This window comes from Mastigoproctus giganteus, chromosome 7 (genome assembly GCF_048544385.1).
Source record: "Mastigoproctus giganteus isolate SK-2022 chromosome 7, ASM4854438v1, whole genome shotgun sequence".
Lineage (NCBI taxonomy): Eukaryota > Metazoa > Arthropoda > Arachnida > Uropygi > Thelyphonidae > Mastigoproctus > Mastigoproctus giganteus.
Window position 1 is genome coordinate 139,130,693 of NC_143581.1, and position 22,476 is coordinate 139,153,168.

The following is a 22,476-nucleotide window of genomic DNA, read 5'->3' on the forward strand; positions in this document are numbered from 1 at the left end:
AAAAGTCCATTATTGGTCATGCAAGATCCCATAAGAGCCATCACCGGAGATACTTAGAGCAGTGAATATTCTCCTAATGATGATAATATTTCTTGAGACTTCCTAATGATAACTTCAAGAAACACATATGGAATGTGTGCTTCTTTATAAGTGGAAAGAATACAGACAAAATATTTTCTTCAGTTCCTTCATTACAGGATATCATAAGCAGAATATAAATAATATTGATAATTTTGTTTGCAAAGCAAAATGTTTTACCTTGTTCCTGAAAAAGAGCAGTTTCACATATAGGATGAAAAGACTAAGCACTAATAAAAGCCGCTTAGGAAACTTATCACTACCTAACTGTCTAACTAATTCTAATCCTATTTTCATACTCTTTTTGATTTTAGTTGTACAACTAGAATCAAATGTCTGAGACTAGAATTCTAGTTGTACTTGAAAATGATAAACTTTTTGCAAAGATTTTGTTTATCAGTTTCTTCACTTGACACTAGTAATGGAGTGCTGATTAATTGGTAGTTCGCAGGATTCAGGTCAGATCCCTCGATTTAATCGAATTGAGTACCTACGATATTAAGTGTATAATTTTGAGAATAAAGGCCCATATTGCTCTCGGATTCGACTCATCATGTTGTTATTGGAATTTAGTAGCATCAGCGACTGAGGCCATATTACTCCGTATACACTGTCTGTAAATTGCGATTTTATGTCTTGGACGAAAACCCCGAGTTTTCGGGAGAAAAAACCGTGCTACCCTCGATTGAGACCGACTAACTCAGCCACATTGTGAAAAAGGCCCATAAAAATTCCTCACGTTGATCAACGGGACTCGAACTCGTGTTTTCCACCCGGTATTCAACGGGACTCGAACTCGTCTTTTCCACCCGGTGTTCAACGGGACTCGAACTCGTCTTTTCCACCCGGTGTGGGGAGAACGGTGATTCTACCAACTGAGCTACCCACGAGGGCACTCATCCTGTAAATTTATTTAAAAGTGCCGAAACGTTTTGGTTCCTATACTCACTTTTTTAACCGCTATTTGTTTTAGAAAATATCTCTGTCGCACCAAGCTGATAATACGACACTAAATCGGGGGAAATAAAAGTTTGCAAATTTTATGGGGTCTGGTAGGTTTAGTTCGTTTAAGCTGGTGTTTTCTGTGTAAAATCTTGTGACATATTCAAGCCGGTCTTCAGGACTAACGTGAGGTGGCAAGTTATGGGCTTTTGTATTCTGCAAATATGAAGTAAAGAACTGTGCAATTGCTATCGACTTCTGACGATTAAACTGTGTCCGAGCTGTAGAAAAATTTATCGGTTCGTAATCTCGTTTGACTGTTTCTGTATGTGGTAGAGCTGTTGCTTCAGTTTGAATGCCATTATTAAGTCTTTATTCCACATTCTTTGGACGTGACGTGATGTTTATCTACTTTGATGAGAAACACCGGGCTGTAGTGCTGATCCATGTTGTCGGGAGTGTGAGTGCGAGGGTTGGCTCGCACGTTTCTAGGGCATCCCACGGAAAAATCATAGCTGCTTCGAGTAATTTTTGTACATTAAGGAAGCTAGGACTAATAGTGTAAAGTGTGTTTAGGGTCAAACGGCACCAGGGGTTTCCCCCATCTCCGCGTGGTATACATTGTCTTGTGATACAGAACACTGTAAAGGCCAGAGATTTAAAAGTATATGGGTACTCTTTACGTGTAGTGTTGTGTATCGTTGTTCCTCTGGCCATTTAGCTGCCAGACTCCTACTGAGGCCCGACGTTGTCGCACTTCTCCCCATGGAGGCAGACCAGGTACACGAGAAGTTTAAGTTAGTCACTCTGGCAGGTCCTGCCACCTAATTTCCTGAGATTTCAGTGGCTAGGACCTTAAAAAAAAAAAAAAGCTCGCACACACGTGGAATGATCGCGGCAGGGATAGCGCTAGAATTCGAGGGGCCGAAGGTTTTGTGGGCGAAGCAATTTGGTTGTAGTTAAATTTGGACGTGTAGGGCGTTCGCTGGCATACAGATAGAGTGAGGGGGAGACTGAAGGCTGGGGGGGAAGAGTTAGAAATATGGGGACGATAGAGAAGGCGACCCCAGAGAGTCAGTGAGGCAGACCCATGCCTCACCAGGCGAAAGGAGGGGGACTGCTGGGGATAGGAGACGGGGCCCGTCTCCTCCCCCTGCCAAGGGAAGGGGATTTGAAAGGGAACCAAGCAAGAGAGTCTGGGTCAGATCGCCAGTAGTGGTGTTGGGCAGTGTAGTTGCACTGTCATTTATGTCTGGTCCGATATTTTGTTATGCTTAAGATGCAGGTCTGAGCTTGGGATGTCTTCTAGTCCAGTTCTTGTTCTTGATGTAGGTGCCTTTTTAGTTTCTTTTATAGTCATTCGTCAGTGTGGTCATGTGCGTGTCTTCGGTCCTGCGCATTGCGCTTGTTTGATGACTTTTGCAGAGTGACGTCGCTCATTCGTTGTTGGCTAGGGCCGGTCGATCCGTAATGCAGTTGCATTTGGTTTGGGTTTTACGTTGGTTGTTGCTGTTGTCTCGCTGGGATAGTCCAGCGTCTTGCAAAGAGATTTTGGACAAATTTTGAGAAAGCTATGTATTTTCCTTCTGACTCCAGAAGGTAGTGCTCTTAGTCTCTGGGGATAAATTTTATTTCTGTAATCAGGATAGATCGGAGATCCTCGTAGGGAGGGGGACAGTGGTGCATGAGATGATGCCATGTCTCCAGTTGTCCACATGAACAGTGTGGGTCATCAGTTAACCCCAGTCTGATAAGTTTCTTATTAATTGCACCTTGGCCAATTAACGGGGATCTGGTCCTCGGGCCTGGGGTTAACCAGGCTGAGGATTTCGGAAAGGTTTTCTCTACATCCAGTATAATTTCTTGGTTATTGCCCCTTTTCCAGAGGTCTCCCATCTCTGCTGCCAAATCTTTTGTAGGTAGGTGGTGAGTCATCTTTCTTCCGTCGGCCGGCTGTTAGTTATGTCTGGGGGGGACAGTGGTGCATGAGATGATCCCATGTCTCCAGTTGTCCACATGAACAGTGTGGGTCGTCAGTGAGCCCCAGTCTGGCAAGTTTCTCATTAATTGCACCGTGGCCAGTTAGCAGGTATGTGGTCCTCGGCCCTGGGGATAACCAGGGTGGGGATTTTGGAAAGGGTTTTGCCTACATCCAGTATAATTTCTTGGTCTAGGAAAGTAGTTATCTTCCCATTGGACAGGTTTGCCAATATGCCCCGTCGGACGACCTCCAGGTCCAGCGGGAGTGCGCCCACAAGGACCTGGAAGGCATGGATACTGACGATGTGGCATGCGCGTGTGGTAGTGAGCAGCATGGAACGCTGTATCGTGTCCAGCTTCCTTTGGTTGACTGTAGTGGTTGCTTTTCTGTACCAAACGGCAGCAGCGTAGGTGACGGTTGGGATAAATACTGCTTTGTGGAATAGGGTGAGGGTTCTCCTTTTTAACCCGCAGTCCCTTCTTGTTATTTTTGCGACTGATGAGGTGTAGCTTTTCATCTTCTTTTGTATGTAGAGGAGGTGAGGTTGAAAGGAGAGGTTTTTATCCAGGTATACGTCGAGGTATTTTAGCTGTGCTACGAGTTAAATCGTTTTATTGTGAATCTTGATTTGTGGTGGTCTGTTCAAGTCGAGATGGCCTTTCAGGAGGATTGATTGGGTCTTGGTAGGGGAGATTGCTAGATGGTGATGCATTACCCAGTCCTGCAGGGTGGAGATTGCCCTATTTGCAGAGGCCTCCAATTGAGCCTTATTATCTGCAGCCAGCATCAGTACCAAATCATCAACGTAAGCCTGGGTTTTGACATTGCCGAGGTCCAAGTTGAGGAGCTCATCAAGGACTATGCTCCAAAGAAGGGAACCGAGAACAGAGCCCTATGGGCAGCCTCGATGGACTTGTCGATTTACTTGGCAGTAGGGCGCTCTTACTTCGATGCTCCTTTGGGAGAGGTAGTGTTTTATGCAACTATATGAGTTGCTTGGTAGTTTAGCCTCTCTGAGTCTGCCGAGTATGCTTGGCCACCAGAGGGTATCAAACGCCCCGGAAAAATCAATGGTTATCACTAAGAAGTATTTTTGGTTGCAAGCGTTGGCAGCGTTGATTATGTTATCAAGGGCATCTGTAGTGGATTTGCCTATTTTGAGGCCATACTGTTTGTCAGAGGAGAGGCCAGCATTGTAGTGGATATCAATACGTTGTCGTAGGAGTTGTTCCAAGGTTTTGCTTATGACAGAGAGAAGAACCATGGGACGGTAGGATTTTGGACAGTCTTGAGGTTTCGACGGGTTCTTCAATTAGTCGGATATTGGTTTTTCTCCAGTCCAAAGGGACTAATAGTTGTCATAAGCTGTACAGCATCACATCTTGGAGGGTAGTAAGTTTTATATTTTACTAGAGGGCTCCGCCCCCCTGTTCGCTTTGCTCACCAACCCCCGTGCACGCTTTTGTACGTAATATATAGAGGTATGACGGAGTAAGTCAACTGTTTTCTACGTAAAAGACACACCTGTCGAAACGCACTGATCGATATCTAAGCTAATATATAAGAGAATATAGGAAGTGTAAGAAAAAATCTATAAAGAGTAAAATTTTATGAATTTTGACTGAATGAAAATTATTATTAATTGCATGTTCTTAGCCTCTTCGCCGCAGAGACTGTGCAGACCCGCAGGGACCTCATGGTTATCCAAGCTGACATCATGCTGTAGCTTATCCTAGCTGGCATGGTGTGGGACGCTGACACTGGCCATTTCTGTAACACCTCAGTCAGTGTGGGACCGAGCTGCAAAAAGCATGCTCCACCAAAGGGATCTCTTTCCCTATGTTCTTTTATTCCTACCATCTGGGGTGCCAGGAGTGGTTGAGCCTTCTTCCGATAAATACCCTTCCCCCACCCTAGGGGCCCTCCTTTTACCTGGTGGCTCACCCCACCACCTACTTTCAACTCCCACCCTCTGGACCAGGATGGGCATCCTATACCAGGGGTACCCTTACTGTCTCCCCTTTCAAATCCGGGTGCAACTACAGCCCCCTTTGGTCTCTACCCCTTTTAGCCTACCATCTTCCTATCTCCCCATTATCTTCTTTCCAATAAAAAATTTGGTAAACTGCAGATGAATTAAACTACAGTAAAACAGTTATTGACAAGTTGTGACTCCGTCCACTCCCCAGTCTGTCCTCCTAGGTTGATATGACTAGGGTGGGGGGGTAAACACCCTACCTAAGCTAAGCACCCCCTCCTCGACGACACAAAACAATCAGAAAGAAAACGCCTCCACAATAATCACCCAATCACAGAACTCGACCGTATAATCACTCCGTTCTACAATCACGCCCACTGAGTGAGAGGTGCCTTTACCCGTCACTCACCGCAGTCTTTCCTCGCTTTCATCGGTGTACTGGTGATGAGTTTAGCGAAATTTTTTTTATTCATTTATTTTTTTTTTTGGGCTCTGCTTGGATACCTGGGCAACCCCAGGGTTCGCCCCGCCAGAGCTTTCTTCTCTCCTAATGTGTCCTGGCCCACCTCCCCGGGGCGGTGACGGAAACTGGGTGTGTTAATGGCTCTCCACAAGCCCCAGGCTGGCTAAGTGGCCAGAGGAACAACAAAACCCACATTAACACACACTCTGGCCTTATGCAGCGTATTGTATTCTACCCAGAGTAAAAACGCGTAGTTGGGGAAGACCCCTGGTGCCGCCTGGCAAAAAATACTATGTCACTATGATCGCTATCTAATCAGGAAATGACCTATGTAATTATTTACTTGTGCATTTGTAGTGCGCGGCATTCTCAAGGTCAAATAAATATCACTATGTAATTTATTTACCTTATTATTTATACCATATACCTTATTTACTCAGTTATTTTTTACCTGCATTTACATAGGTCACTTAGAAAAAGGTCTTTTGCTTCAGGTTGCGTAATGCATGAGGAATATTGTTGCATACGAAAGAGCAGGACTAAAATATTTAACTAAAATATTTACAAACTATACAAATATTTAAAATATTTACAAACTATACAAATATTTAAAATATTCACAAAATACTATTTACAAATATATGCAATGTTCAGTGATGTACAAAAAACGTTACAATGAAACGTTTGATGCCACATCATTTGATGCCAATTAGATATTGAAGCATGTGCACGAGGAGGTGAGGGTTATGGAGGCAGTTGTCAATACCTAATTGCCTCGCTCTCTTCTTCCATTGACTCGAATAAATATCACTAGGAGGATACTTTTTTAATGTATAGAGAGATACGTTAACAATCGTTCAAATTCAATTTTCAAGGACTTCTTTACTTATATAAACTCTAGAAGGAAGGGGATGACTCAAATTGGTCCACTTGATATTGATGCTTCGACTGTTGATGATCCTACTCAGTTATATTCACACATGAGGAATTCTGCAGGGAAGTGGAGGACAGACACTTATTAAACGCTAACAGGGAGCTTAATGATTTTGTAATAACTGAGAGCAAAGTGGAGAAGAAGTCCTTGAAGTTAAACTTAAGAAAGGCACCTGGGGTGGATGAAATTATCCAATTATATTAAAGGAGGCAGCAAAGGAAGTGAGCAAACCCTTGGCATAATTATGAGAGCATCCCTGGACTCAGGGGAAATCCTGACGGACTGGAGATGTGCAAATGTATCCCCAATTCACAAATGGTGACATGAGTAATTACAGACCTGTTAGTTTAACTTCTGTTCCGGGTAAAATAATGGAGTTACTGGTTAAAGAAGCATTGCAAGATTATCTAGAAAAAGCTGCTGTAATAATTCAGACACAGGATGAGTTTGTTAAGGGAAAGTCTTGTCTGACAACTTTGATTGGATACAACGATGTAGTTACAAAGGAACTGAATGCAAAAAAATAATTTTGATATCATATACTTGGATATCTGGAAAGCTTTTGATACTGTTGCGCATGGAAGACTACTGTACAAATTGGAGCAGTGTGGCATTAACGGCAAGTTGCTACAATGGATAAAAGGGTGGTTGAATGGGAGACGACAGAGAGTGGTAATCAGTGGGTGCTGTTATTAGTGGAGTTCCCCAGGGTTCGGAGTTGGGCTTACTGTTGTTTTGTTTATTTATCAATGATATTGATGAAGGTATATCAGGCTTAATATCCAAGTTTGCAGATGATACTAAGGTTGGCAGGGTTGTTAATGACAGTAATGGCAGTGTGCTACTGCAACAGGATGTAGAAAAGTTGGGCAGATGGGCTGAGAAGTGGCAACTGAAGTTTAACATTGAGCAGTGCAGACAGGCTGCCAGAGGAAGACATGGGGTGTTGTCAATGATATACAGGACTTTTGCTAGTAGGGAAAAGGAAGTGATTATTCTTTTTTATAAGGCAATGGTCAGGCCACGCCTTGAGTACTGCGTACAGGTCTGGATGCCTCATTTTAGGAAGGATGTAGAGCTGCTTGAGCGACTACAGAGGACTACAAGATTAGTGAGAGGAACGGAGTCCTCTTACCGAGATAGGCTTAATTAAGTTCTTTAAATTACAGCGTCTGGAGACTAGGCACCTGCGAGGTGATCTGATTGAAGTCTATAAAGCCTTGAATGGGTTGAGCAAGCTCAGTGCTGATGGGATTCTTCCTCTTGCTCAGATTACGAACCTGAGGGGGCATAAATTCTAATTGAGGGAAGACAGTTGTCGAATAGATGTGCGGAAATTTGCCTTTAGCCAGCGGGTAGTTGATTGCTCGAACAAACTTCCATCTGTTGTTGTTGGAAGTTGATAGCTTAAATAAATTCAAGCAGGAACTGGACAAACTTTTAGAGGGAATGAATGTGTGAAATGTTTTTTTGTTTTGGCTGATGCTGCATAAGCTTGCTTTCTTGCATCATATGCCTCTACTACTACTACTACAATTTCTGGCTTGACCACAAACTATGTTATCCATAAATCGTTTAGTTTTAATGATCTCGCGCGGTAAAGGCTTGAGTTCGAATTCTGTTAATGACATAGCGAAATTTTATGGGCTCTTTTCACAACGTGGCTACGTTAGGCAATCTCAGGCGAGGGTTGGATGGTTTATGCGTGGCTGCATGCCAGTATATTTACTGTGCGTGCCATGGCTTTGTCATCGCTGCGCTATGCATTGCGAACCTGTTATCATTTATTTATATATCTTAAGGAGGTTTTTTTTTTGGAAGGTAGAAGACAGCAACTCCAGTGCACCGAACACTGCCTTTAATTTATATTTCCTTGTATAATTTTACTATTAGGATATTAAAGATTTAATGAAAACACGAGATTAGATTCTCTTCTTCGATTTCTGTACAAATTTTTGATTTTAGCTGAATATGGAAGTTATTTAAATCCAGTTTTAAATAGTCTTATTATTCCATTTTTATTATTGTAGTTCTAAGTTTTGTTTAAGCGCTGTTTACTTGTTTATAATATATTTTGGTAGTTTCTGACTCGTAATTGGAATGGGCGTTAATCCGTTGGTTAAAAAAAATCGTGTCAGACAAACGCTCCCTGAAATTAGCATTACCAAAGGCACATGATGCAAGAAAGTAAGCTTATATAGCATCGGCCAAAAAAAAAAAAAAAACCCTTCTCATTTCACCCATCCACTCGCTCCAAAGGGTTGTCAAGTTCTGCCTTGAATCTGTTTAGGCTGTCAACTTCTGCAACGACAGATGGACGTTTGTTCCAGCAATCAACCACTCGTTGGCTAAAGGCAATTACCGCACATCCATCCACAAGTGTTCCAGTTCACATAATATCAGTTCGTGCTTCCATCTAGTGTCGAAACATAAAATCATAAAATTCTTCTCATACATTTAATATTCTAAATGCTATTTTCGTGATTTTGCTTTCTATTTTACTATGTTATTGTGCAGTATATAATGACTAATATTTGAAATTAACATCACATAACATTTTTAATTTAATTTATTAGTTCGTCTTTAATCTGTTACAGTCGCAGTCTGCATAGTTTGTATTTCTGCTAGACGGAATGTTAAAGCTCAAAAGCCTAAAGTTTATGTTAAAATAAGTAAAAAACTCCAAACCTTGTAAATCCAAGTTATACAAAATAAAAGTAAATTTTCTGATCAAAAGCAATATGCCTTAAGTTGTTGATGCGTCTATAAACGACGGAGATGTGAATGATCGATTTTTTTTTGGCAGACGCAGAAAAATGTCCTCTTGTATTATTTATAAATTATAATACTAATGCTAAAACCACAACCAGTGTTGCCATTTTAGCGGTTTTCCCGCTAGATTTAGCGGAATTGCTTCAGGTTTAGCGGATAAAAATATGAAATAGCGGATAGCGGATTTTTTAGCGGGAAGAGTATAAATGTTTAGCATTTTATGTATTTTGGCAATGTAACATTTATATTAAGAAATATTAAATTAATTGTTCAATTAATTATTTAATTAACAATAAAAATAATTCATAATTGAAATAGTAGGGATATCATATTTCATAGTTTTTTTTTTTTTTTTATAAAGCGAAGAATCGGTTTTATATTATTCTGGATTTCCCTGAGGAGAACCCCAACAATTTTACGTAGTTCGCTCGCGGTCAAACGACCTGATCATTGGGTCATAGCTTTAAATTGTTGAATCAAATCTAAAAATGTGGAAAAAATTCTAATGACGCCTTTTTTTGAAACAGCGAAGGAATGGCATTGGATAATTTTTCTTCGTCGTATTTGTTTGGCTTCCAAGAAATGCGATCCGAATTACCGACATCTCTTTCAACGTTTCTAATAACCACAGAGCAATAAGTAATAAGAGTAATAAGTAATAATTATTTCTAATAACCACAGTGTAATAATATCTTAGTATAGTCAGTCCTCGTCTAACACGATAGTTGTATTCCTAGAAACCCTCGTGCAATGCAAAATCGTGAGTTTAGTAAATCCACCAGCCGACAAAATCAATTCAAATATTTATACAGTGCCATAAACGATGGTGCAGATCCGAAAAAGATAGTTCATTCGTGTCAAACAAGGTGGTTATCCATTGAAGTTGCTATAACAAGAATTTTAGAACAGTATATTGAATTAAAAGCCCATTTTGAAATAACTCGTTTGACTGACAAATGTTATACTGCAGAACTTCTTTATTCAATGTTCAAAGATGAAAGTAATTTAGCATATCTTTTATTTTAAAACCTATCTTATCTGAAGTACAAAGAGTAAACAAATCTTTTGAATCAAATACTGCCGATCTTACATTATTACTACATGATTTAAACATGCTATTGTCGATGGTTGCCAATAAAATGTTTTTACCAAATACACATATTGAAAGGATAGAAGAGGACATTAATAATTATTTAGACCCTAAGCCATATTTAGGTTACCAATTTGAAAGAAAAATAAATGAATTAATAATGAATAAACTTATCACAACAACAGATGAAATTTCAATAAGAGAGAGATGCCGTAATTTCTTGATTGATTTGTATCCACAATTAAAACAACGCCTTCCGGACAACATAAAAGAATTAGAAAAAAATGTCATTAATCTCAGTTAACAATATATTAAAGCAACAAAAAGAACCACTGATAAATTTATTACAAAATTTAAAATTGTCTGAAGTAGAAATTGAAAAAATGGAGCAACAGTATATAAACATTACTCTCGTTAAATGGGAAAACATCAACAATACAATGAAGTTTTGGTCAGAAGTTTCGAAATATCGAGATGCAAGCGGTGAAAATCCATTTAAAGAAATTAGCGAATTTGCATTGGGTATTTTAATTTTGCCATTATCCAATGCAGATGTGGAAAGAATATTCAGCAACTTAAATCTAGTAAAAAACAAAACACTCAACAGAATGAGTGTTGGCACGGTTAATCTTATCAGTACGATACGGGCTCAAAAGAGTTGAAAAGTGTTGTAAAAATTATGTTTTACCTGAAGAATTGCTTCGCAAAATAGGTACACAAGAAGCATATGATGAGGAGGTATTGAATTTCGAAATTAATTTAGATTTTTAGATATTGATTTTATATTAAAAACAGAAAAATAAATAACTATTTATATATACTATTTGTTTGTTTGTTTTTATTCACTACAAAGTACAAACAAATGAAAATTTAAAAAATTTGGCGGGTCAAGTGCTAAAAATAGCGGATTTTGAGTATGCGGCTAGCCGGAAATATTATTAAGAGTTGGCAACACTGACCACAACTGATCTAAGATATGTTGTAAAGTAATCTATAAAATACGCTAATTAAGGAGGATTTCCCTTATTGAATATTGCAATTAATTATTAATTAATTTTTCTGTAAAGAAATGTTTAATTAATAAATAAGTCTATTATCCTTAGAATAATTAATTTTCGCATTATGAACATCATTTTGAACACGCGGCTGTAATCTTTTGAGTAATTCTGGTGTATCGGTTATTGTTCCCTTTTCAAGGACGAGACTAGGCTTGAAATAATTTTGATTAGCAAAAAAAGAAGGGAGAAGGCTCCAACTTCTTTTCTCCAAGTTTTCTCACGTTCTGAATTCTTTCAGACATTGTTTCAATCCGTTTTCTTCTGTTTCCTCTCATCTCCTCACTTCAACTGATGCATAAATTACGCACCATCTGTTAAAAGAATTTTGTCCTTTTCTCTCTTTACGCCTTTACGGGGCGCGGTTCAAGCATGTCTTAATTATTCATTTTAATCATTTGGCGGAATTAGCGAGGAAAACAAAATACATTATTAAATCTGGTGGACAGAAAAGTGGTTCATAAAACCAGTTCACTATATGCGCGTACTGTAGCATTAAAAAACATTACAGGTCTCTTGTGGTGGGTGTATTATTTTCTCCCATGAATCACTCGGGTTTTTTCAACATGAAAATTGGCCAGTGAACGCACCACATGTAATTCTATGGACATAATACATTTAAGGTTATGATCCTAGGTCGACGATTGGCGATCTGACCTGCAGAAGGAAAGGACTGCTGCTAAAACCGCCATGAAACGAACCGAAAAACCTCCGAAGCTGGCCAAAAGTGACAGAAGAGCCCTGCAAGGAATCGTCCGCTCGGAATACAGGTTGATGTTGTCGCAGCACACAGATGCCTTCAGTCAGATGACTAGGTCACGTCAGTACCAGTATGGTGCTCAGGATGCTGCATTATGTGGTTTGCCGTGGTGGTGCAGCCCTTGAAAGCCAATAATCATCCCGAATAATGGCTGACGCCTTTCAGCATGGTGTAAGGCCCACCGTCCTTGGATCGTAAACCAATAGAAAGCTGTGTTTTGGAGTAAAGAATCACTTACTCTACAACTAACGGTCGTTCCCCGGTTGTGGCAATTCCGAGAGAAAGAGATCTTCCAGACTGTATCGTCCCGACAATGAAGTTGTATAGAGGCAGAGAGATGGTCCGTGGCTTTTTTTTTTTTTTTTTTTTTGGTTTCGCTTGGGATCATTAGTTGTTTTAAATAAAAGCATGAATTCTGAGATCTATCTTACGTCATTTACAGTAATATTACTTACATTGTGGCAGCACAGAATTTACAAACAGGACAGCGCTCCATGTCATGCTACCGCTCGTGTCCGAGATTTGAGGATATAGGTGTCAAAAAGTTAGACTCGGTCAACGCAGAGCTCTGACTTCAATCCAATGGAGAACTTCTGGGATGAACTGTTTCATCGGGTGTGTGTGAGGAGAGAGAAAAAATAGTTGAAGTGGTCGCTTCATTGAAGGCCGAATGGAGGAAAATGTCAGAGGACTTTTACAAAAAACTGGTGGGAGAGTGTTCCACGGAGATCATAAAGGCTTAAAGATTTCGGCAGACGTGATTAGTTTTTCAATAAATAAAGATTTTTTTAGACATACAGGTGTCCGTATATTAACGTGAAGCAAGATATTATATACACTCAGTGATCACTGAATTCTGACCACCCCCATCCGTAATGGACTATTCTGCATAACTCCAGTACAAAGAGCTGACAGTTTCGTACGATAGAACAGTAGTAATTTGCATCTGGTCGTGGAAATCAACAGTAATAAAGTAGCAGTTGTGGGACGTAGTAATTATATCACGGAGTTTCAAAAGAGCATGATTGTAAGATCTCGTGGTTTAAGGTGTACAAAGAATGGTGTCGAAGGAGTCAAACCACCTCCCGCCGCAAGAACAATATCCCAAATGACGATGCGTCACACACTCGGGCGTATGGGGTTCCACAGTAGACACCCTCTCCTCACCGCTGATCGTTGTCGATGGCGAATGCTGTGGTGGCAACAACATGCTGGTTGTACACACTGGAGAACTGGAAACGAGTGTGCTAGTCGGATGAGTCCTAATACCTGGTTCAACATGCCGACGGACGCCTTCCTGTGTGGCGCAAGCAACACGAGTCCATGAATCCATCGTGCATGGCGCCCACTATCCAGGCAGGTAGTGGTGATTGCTTAATATGGGGCATGTTTGGCAGGCAAGAACTAGGACCTCTGGTGCGAACTTTTCACTGATGAGCCCTAAAGGCAGTTCTTAAGAAACCATGCCCTGCCATATTGCATTTTTTCCCGGAATCTTCCAAGACCCTAATATGCCGTGTTATCGGGACCACGCTGTGCACAAGTGGTTCATAGAACACTGTGAAGATATCATTCATCTTGATTGGCCTCCAAATTCGCCTGACTTCAATCCGATTGAACATCTGTGGGATGTTTTGGAACAGGAAGTGAGGCGTATGGACACGCCTCACTTCCTGTTCCAAAGCCTTGCAGGCAGCATGACGATTGACCTTTACGAACGTTTCAGATCTAGCGGAATCAATGTCCAGACCAGGGGTTCTTAACCTTCTTAGTTCCACGGACCCCTTCGCCAGTCAGGTGAATGCCATGGATCCCTTCTCAGAATAATGTTTTTAAATGCATAAAATAAAATTACAAAAAAACCAGTTTAATGAAATAGTTACCAAAATTAAAAACAAAAACATTATACAGTAATATATGTGTTTCTTTCTTAACACATTGAATAATAATACATTTAAAATATAGGAAAGTTGAAGTTAAATTTTAGTTTTTAAGGACACATCAAGTGTAAAGACTGTTGTTGTTTATCTTGAATAAGAACATTAAACTGTGGTGTGGCATTTGACAAGGTAACACGCATGTCATGTTGGACCTCTAATCAATTTCGATTTTTTGTTTTCATTGTTACAAGTGCTGAAAATCCCGATTCGCACAGATATATTGTTGCAAATGGTATCAAAGCTTCCATAGCTCGCTTTACAAGACGAGGATAGGCTTCTCTCAGGGAACACCAAAATTCTCTAAGGCTTTTTGAGGTAAACTCCAATCGTAGTAAGTTTTTTGACCTAAGATCAATGAGTTCATTTTTGGTTAAGTCAACATCTTCGATACAGTTTATATCAGAAAGAAAAGGATTTCGGATCCATGGTTCAATTTTCATGCCATCAAGTTAGAAATAACTTTTAAAAGAGTTCTGTAATGTTTCCAAGTGTTTGCAGATATCTCTTTTCAAAAAAATTGAGAGAGAAGTTTGCATTTCAGCCACATCTTGGTAAAGCACTTCCTGCAACAGTGGAAAGTTTGCAAGAATGTCGGTCTCTACTCTCTTCTTTCATATTGGTAACTTAGCCAAGAAATCTTGTAATATTTCAGTTGCATCCATAATGGTGACTTCATGACCTTGAATGGAAAGATTTATCTCATTCATATGGTGAAAAATATGTGCCAGGTAAGCCAACCCATGGATAAAATCCTTCCCTTCAAAATTTTCCAAGAGTGAGTTTTCTCTTTCTTTCAGAAAAAGTGAAACTTCTGCCCTTAGTTCGAACAAGCGATTCAAGACTTGTCCTCTTGAAAGCCAGCACACTTGTGTGGTAGAGAAGCACTTCATATTCTACTCCCATTTCTTGACAAAATCTTTTAAAAATACGGTGATTCAGAGAACTTCTTTTGATAAAGTTGATAACTTTTATGGCTGTTGACAATACTTCTTTCAGGGTTGTTGGAAGAGTCTTTGTTGTCAGTGCATGTCTGTGTATAAAGCAATGAGTGACGACGACTTGAGGAGCTCCTTTTTTCACTAAAGTAGCAAAACCAGATGTATTACCAAGCATCGCAGGAGCTCCATCAGTGCAAAGAGAATGAAGTTTTCTTTTCCATTCAAAGTTTCGTTTGTAAAAAAACGAAACTTTGTGCTAAGGCTGTTCAAGAGAAGAATGTTGTATATCGTAATTGGCTTGTTTCTAATTCTTCAGTTTCATTTTCTGCCTACACCAAAGCTCGCAACAATTGTAAAGCAGTTATTAATCAGTCCAAACTAGAGTTTGAACAGAATAAGAGTAGAAAACTTGCTTCTTGCCCTAATGGTAGCCGAGCACTCTGGTCTCTGGCCAAAGCTATTGGCCGCAACTTTTGCCCATCTCTGCTCCCACCTCTGTCCAAACCAGATGGTTCTGTTGTCACTTCAGCCAAGGATAAAGCTGACCTGCTAGCATCCCATTTTTCTTCCAGCTCATGTATTAATGATCTTGGTAAAACACCTCCCACCATTCCCGACACGCTCCATTCAATGCCTCCTGTGGTCTTCCGTCAAAAGGATATCAGAAGGATTTTGATGAATCTTGATGCTAAGAAAGCTCCAGATCTTGATGGTATTTCTCCACTTGTTCTTAAAACCTGTGCTCCTGAACTTACTCCTATTCTTTGCCGCCTTTTTTCACTTTCTTATTCCAAAGGTGTTTTTCCTTCTGCTTGGAAATTTGCTCATATAATCAGCCAGTTCCTAAAAAGGGTGACAAATCCCTCCCATCTAATTATCCTCCCATTGCAATTACTTCTACTCTTTCTAAAGTAATGGAGAAATCAATTAACCGCCAACTCTTAAACTGCCTAGAAACCTTCAGTCTGATCAACGATCGCCAGTATGGATTCCGTCAGTGTCGATCCACTGGTGATATTCTGGCTTATGTTACCCATTTATGAACTAATTCAATGGAAAGGTTCGGTGAAACGGAAGTAGTTGCTCTTGACATCTCAATGGCTTTTGATTGTGTTTGGCATAAAGGTCTTCTAAACAAGCTTCCATCTTATGGTTTGCCAACTGTTTTTAGTAATTGGTTATCCAGTTTTCTCTCTGATCGCTCACTGCGGGTGATGGTAGATGGCTCTCTGTCTTCTAACTTCTCCACTAATGCCGGTGGCCCCCAAGGTTCAGTTCTTTCCCCCACTCTTTTCCTCTTGTATAATAATGACCTTCTTCCATTGACTAGAAATCCTATCAATAGTTTTGCCGATGATAGCCCACTGCATTCAACTTTCCATTTTGAGAAACCTTGTCCTACTCAATCAGCTTTAACTTCTCGAAAATCTGCTACCAGTTCCTTAAATGCCGATCTTCAGGTAATTCTCCAGTGGGGCAAAGAGAACTTAGTTGATTTCAACCCTTCTAAAACTCAGTCTTGTCTTATATCTCGCAAAAAGGATTCTTCTGCTCCTATGTTTATCTTTAGTGACACTCCGATTTCTAGGCAAAATGATATATCTCTTTTGGGGATTACCCTGACTTCTAATCTCTCTTGGCACAAGCACATTACAAACATTGCTTCCTCTGCATCTAAAAAAACTTGGTTTTCTCTTTCGCTCTCGGCTTTACTTTTCTTCCAAACAGCTGCTCACTCTGTATAAATCGCAAATCCGCTCTGCCATGGAGTATTGTTCCCACATCTGGGGTGGTGCCCCCAAAACTTCTCTCAGGCTTCTAGATTCCATTCAGAAGAGGGCAGTTAGGTTAATTAATGATTCATCTCTAACAGAGTCTCTCCACTCGCTTTCTCATAGACGCACTGTTTCTGCTGCATGCCTCTTCTACAGATACTTCCATTGGCACTGGTCTTCTGAATTGGCTTCTATAATTCCCGCTCTCTCTTTCAAAACAGGCCGATCACCTGTCGCCAACCTCCATTTACTGTCCAACTTCAAACCCACAGAACCAACTTTTCATCTTCCTCATTTATTCATTCAACTGCCGTTTTCTGGAACAACCTTCCTTCATACGTATTTCCTGACAATTACAATCTGCAGAAGTTCAAGTCCAATGTCAACAAATATCTTCTTTCGTCTTCTCAACCTCCAACCCAAGCACGGTACTAAGTACTATAGGTTCTAATACCTCTCGTGTTTGGGGTTCACATAAAAAAAAAAAAAATTCTAGAATGTATTACATCATTTGACAAGGGAACAGCTGCCAGTTTTTTTCTCTGTTCCAGTGCACAGACCAGATCGACAATTTCTAGTGCACATGGCTTTACTAAAGTCTCTCCAATAGTGTGGGGCTTCTTTTGCTTGGCAATCCGGTAAGCAACTTTATACTATGCTTCAAGAAAAGGTTTTCGTGAAATGGCAAATCCAAGTTGTGGAAGTGTTCCTGCTTTTCGAATTGAGATTTTTTCGCACGAAAAAAACCAGCATCTTTAGATGCATTTTCAGCATGGACAGACTTGAGACGGTCTTTCAGTTTTGCTGGCTTCATGTTTCCGTTCGCAAGAATTTTTCCGCCCAAAAAACACTGCGGTATTTGAGTCCCGTCAAGTTCATTAATGCAAGTGAAACCAAATAATACATAGTTTTCATCATACTTCCTTTTTCTTCGACATTTCAACTTAAATTTGGTCTGTAACAAATTTTAAATAATTAATGTAAAAATAATTAATGCAATATTAGCAACTAAGAAAGACATATACGAAGACTGTATGCATCGACAGACACACTGCAGGGGTCTCCACCGTTGGTTAAAAAGTTTCTTAACCCCTGGTTAAGAAACCCTGGTTTAGACGAACAGCGGCTGTCATTCGTGGCCCAACACGTTATTATTGTTATAATTTTAATGATCACTGAGTGTATATCTGTACGTTAAAAACATATATATTTAGTATTTAGTTTTTAAGGCGATTAGATTGCTGAAATCATTGCACTCTTTCGACTTCATATTAGAAAAATACAGACAATTGCAACACCCATACCGAAGCAGTGTTGAACAACTTTATTTCTTAGACAAGTACGTTACCCACTGGATCTATCCGGCAGTATGGGTTAACATTTTAGCTTAATGCTGGCAGCTCTTGTTCTGTGGAGATTTTAGCAGTAGGAACTACTGTATAATATAATAAAAATAAATAATTACCCCTTAATACTTAGGCTCTGTAGAAAATCTTTAAAAAGCGGGCATTTTCTAAAATCCAGAAACCCCCGAGGATGTCGGATTTATGAGGTTCTTCTGTATCTGCTTATTCACCATAAGTTTGTCCCAATACGACCAGTGGGCTACAGAACGTACAGATGTTTTATTATTTAAAGGATAAAAAATTTTATTTAAATTCTGACGACGTTTATAATATTAATGATATTGTTTACATCGAAATAGAAGTACGTTGGGCTTGACATACAGATCAGTTATAAATGCTAATATTTTTCCGCTCTGTTCATTAAGATTTCTATAATAGTGTTTTGTGCCCATAACGGTATTTTCTTATATTAAAGAGTTTATAAAAGAGCAATAAATGCTTTTCTGAGCATTTTCGAGCCTATTGAGTATACTTTAAATTCTTTCTTTGCCTGTTTAACCTTTTTAGCGTTTTAGTGCTTAATTGTTCGTGTTTTTTTCATCACTAAATGAGTTCGTCCATTCATTTTTGCTTGGTTCTAATCTCTCCACCACCGCAGCCGCTGTACACAATAAGCTGTGGGGAGTGTGGGGTCAACAAAATGCATAAAATGAATGCAGTTCTTTCGATTAATAATATGCTTTCTGCTACTGGATGTTCCGAAATAACATCTCCAATCCTTCTCAGTGAGATAAATCTGTCAGCATAGCTGCGTTCTGATACCCGACCTGATATAGTTGAATATGTTGTCCAGCACGAACAACAATTTGCTATAAAACCATCCAACCAGAGGCCGAATATGAGTTCAGATTCTGTTTTAATTTATAAATGGCGTGAATTTGAATATTTTTTTTCCCTGTTTTACCGAGCTGATTACTACCACCAAGGTTGCCGCAGAGTACTGCCATTTTCTATGATGAAATAGGCATAACAAAGGAAGGAGAAATTATGCAGCGTTGGATCACTTTCTGCTGACAATGGCCTATTTATAGAGATGAAATAGAGAAGTACATTTTATTTTGAAATTACATTACACTTTTCATTGCATAAAAAACAATATAACTAATGCACGAGCAAATGAAAAGTACGTAGACTACGATATTAAAAATTCTATCCTACTTGCGTATTAGGTACTTTTTTGGTGCTACCCAAAAGTTACGAGAATGTATTTACAAACAAAGATTCGTTTCAACTTAATTTTGCTTTTTTTCCTCTTCAAACTACATTTCCTTTCAGATGTAATACCGAGGCTAGCGGTTCATAGTTGGAAGCAAATCTCTAATTTTTTTTTCATAACTGTCAAGTATCTGCACCGTGAAATCTGTTTTATTTCAACTTTGAAATGGAAAGAGGTTGCATGGAGCAAAGATCAAAGGGGGTGTCTTTTTATAAAGCATCTGAATCATCGTGCTTCTGATGAAGAAACTTGGCCTAAGATTGTTTTTAATTTGTCACCCTCTCAAGTCTTGTCGTCTGTTCCTGAAGCTGTTTTTCCAAGCTTGAAACAAAACTAGATACAAATTCTTTGTTCTTTTGAATCGCTTATTTTTAAGAAAAAATTTCGGCTAACTTTATACGCTTTTAAAATGCAAAATTAAGAAAGCATAGAATGGAGCAGGACATGGAAATTTACCGCAAAATTATACATTGTCGTCACCTAGCGGTTAAAATTCATATTATTATTGATGGCGTTGTTATGTGACCATTCTTTGTGCTCCTCAAGTTTACAGTGATTTCATGTATTTATTTCGCGAGTTACATTAGTTTTTTTGTATAGTGACCTGTCTAGTGGTAATACTGTGCATCCTGTGGAAGATTATTACCCTAACATTTTAAGTAATTATGTTTTTTGCATGATCTGCTTCTATCCATATATTCACATTTGCCAGCGTTGCTTGTCTCCGAGGCCTGAATTCAAACTTCACTTCTGTAGGCTTACTCTGCTGGCTAACCCCTGTCCGCTTCGGGCTGTATCACAAGGTCAAGCAGTTCCTCTGCGGTGGGAGTTTTCCGGCAGTTGACCGCTTGTAAGGTGCGACTTTTATAACTCTGACCTACTTATGCATCTGTTTAGCTTAAAAGATTGCATGTTGACAGCGAGTTAGAAGGAACTTAGCAAGCTAACTCTGACTATTTTTGTCTACTTCTGTCTGGCAATCAAGTATTCGATAAGATGACCGCTTTTGCTGGACTCCCTCATCAACAGGTCTCAGATGGCCCAGCTGCCCTTTCAAAACTTACTTAATTTGTGCATCTCCGGAATTTAGCCTACACTTCAAGCTAGTAAGCTGCCTAATTGCAGCAAGACTTAGTTGCTCCCTGCTTTTCACCTACCCGATTACTGCCTTTCTCGACGTGCCATCCGCCCCCTTTTTCAGCTCAGACCCTTCGCTTATAATTCAACTGTATACAATGAAAGATAGAACGGTCGTTCAGCAAAAGTCCTGTGCCAAAGTCCTGTGTCGGTTCAAACCCGAGGCTCCGGCATTACTTTGTGTTACGTGTCGTAGAATCTTCTGTCGTGAATGCCAGCCACCTAAAGTTAAAAGGTTGAACAAACAACGGAGAAGAAAATGGACCTGCCACCTTTGCGCAAGTAACCCAAAAAGCGCGGACATCTCGAAGGAAGAGATATCCACTATCACTCTTGCAGAAGAAACCCCATCTGACCTTCTTGATGTGCGCAGTTCGATTGAAGGTAGTATTTTGTTTCGTCTGCGTTGAGAACACCTGGAGATTTAAGCTTATGCTTTGGGAAAGACGTTGCATCTTCGGATAGGGAGTTTGATACCGCTCCTGCCGCCTCCGCAAAGGACTTGCAGGTTAATAGCCCCTTTGATAGTTTGTCAATTAAATGCGCTCTAAGGGACAACACGTCCATACTCAATGCCCTCCCTGAAAGATTTAAGATCTCTTTCGGGGAGATTCTGTCCCCAATAATCGACTCTCTTGCCTGCCTCAATGACGAAAATAGAAAACTCAGAGCCCAAAATACGGAAATTCTTGACCAAGTGCTCGCAATGAATGAACAACTTAGGGATCTCAAAATCTTTATAAGTGAATACTGTCTTCCCTCTAGTCAGACGTCAGTGATGGACCATCTGGAACCTCAGGAGCATTCATTGGAAGCAGATGATGCACTACCAAGACCTCCAACTCAAACTGAGCGCGTCCAGCGAGGAAAAAGAGATCTCAAAAATCTGCACAGTTCACCTCTTTTTGCAGACAGAACAACTGAACCGATCGTAGCCCCGGCCGTGATGTTGAACCCTTTGGGTACTCATTCCCCTCACACCCCTCTCCATCAGCGCGATCCGACCTTCGAGGCCGACAGCCCTTTTATCCAGGACAAGTGTATGATTCCTGGTGAATCTAATCTGCACCAACCTTGCAAAAGACGAGAAGCCTAATGGCCAGGTCCTGAGTCAGGCGCATCACTGTTACAAGAGGATGGAGATGAGAGAAACCCCACGCCAAAACAGGGAGGAGCGGATCTATGCTCAAGCGGACGCCTTCTGTCTTTCTGATCAATTTAACTATCTTGCACAATTTCCCAGGCATAACCCACAAATGGCTTACGCTCAGAGTGTTTTGACTGTGAAAAGACAAGGTAACAGAATTCCATGCGAGGAGCCTAATATGTCAGTTCCTACTGAACCTGCCTCGGTCCCTCTGTCGCGGAGACTTGAGGAGATATATAATATTTCAGCTGTCCAGACCCGAGAGAGAATTTTTGTTTCCAGACTGGGACCAGCAACAAAAGCAGAAAGTATCAGGGCACTCTTTGCCCAAGAACATGGGATCAACTTAGACGCAAAAGCTATCAAAACTAGACACCCGACGTATTCTTCCTTTATCATCTCTTGCCCTGCGAATGCAAAGCATATCGTCTTGGATTCTAGCTGCTGGCCGGAAGGCACCCTTATAAAGCCGTTCCAAGAGAGGAGCAGATCGATCGCTTACAACGGATCCAGGCGAGATAAACAGCCATAGCTACAAAAGGATGACTTACTACCAGGTTCACACGAAGGAGAGATTCTTTGGTTTATGCAGAATGTACGCAGCCTTAAAAACAAGCTTCATTGTTTCAAGACTCTCCTATTGCTTAATGAGTTTGATGTCATCTGCCTTACAGAAACATGGTTAGCGGCAGATAGACAGCTTGATCTTACCCATTTTAACACCCCTTACAAACACATTGGGAATCACAGGATTAACGGGCGAGGCGGAGGTGTTGAAATCCTGTTCAACGATCGCTTCCAGCCAATAAGGACACGAGTGAGCCAGTCTAACAACTTTGAGGCAGTCTCCCTGACGCTGAGGAG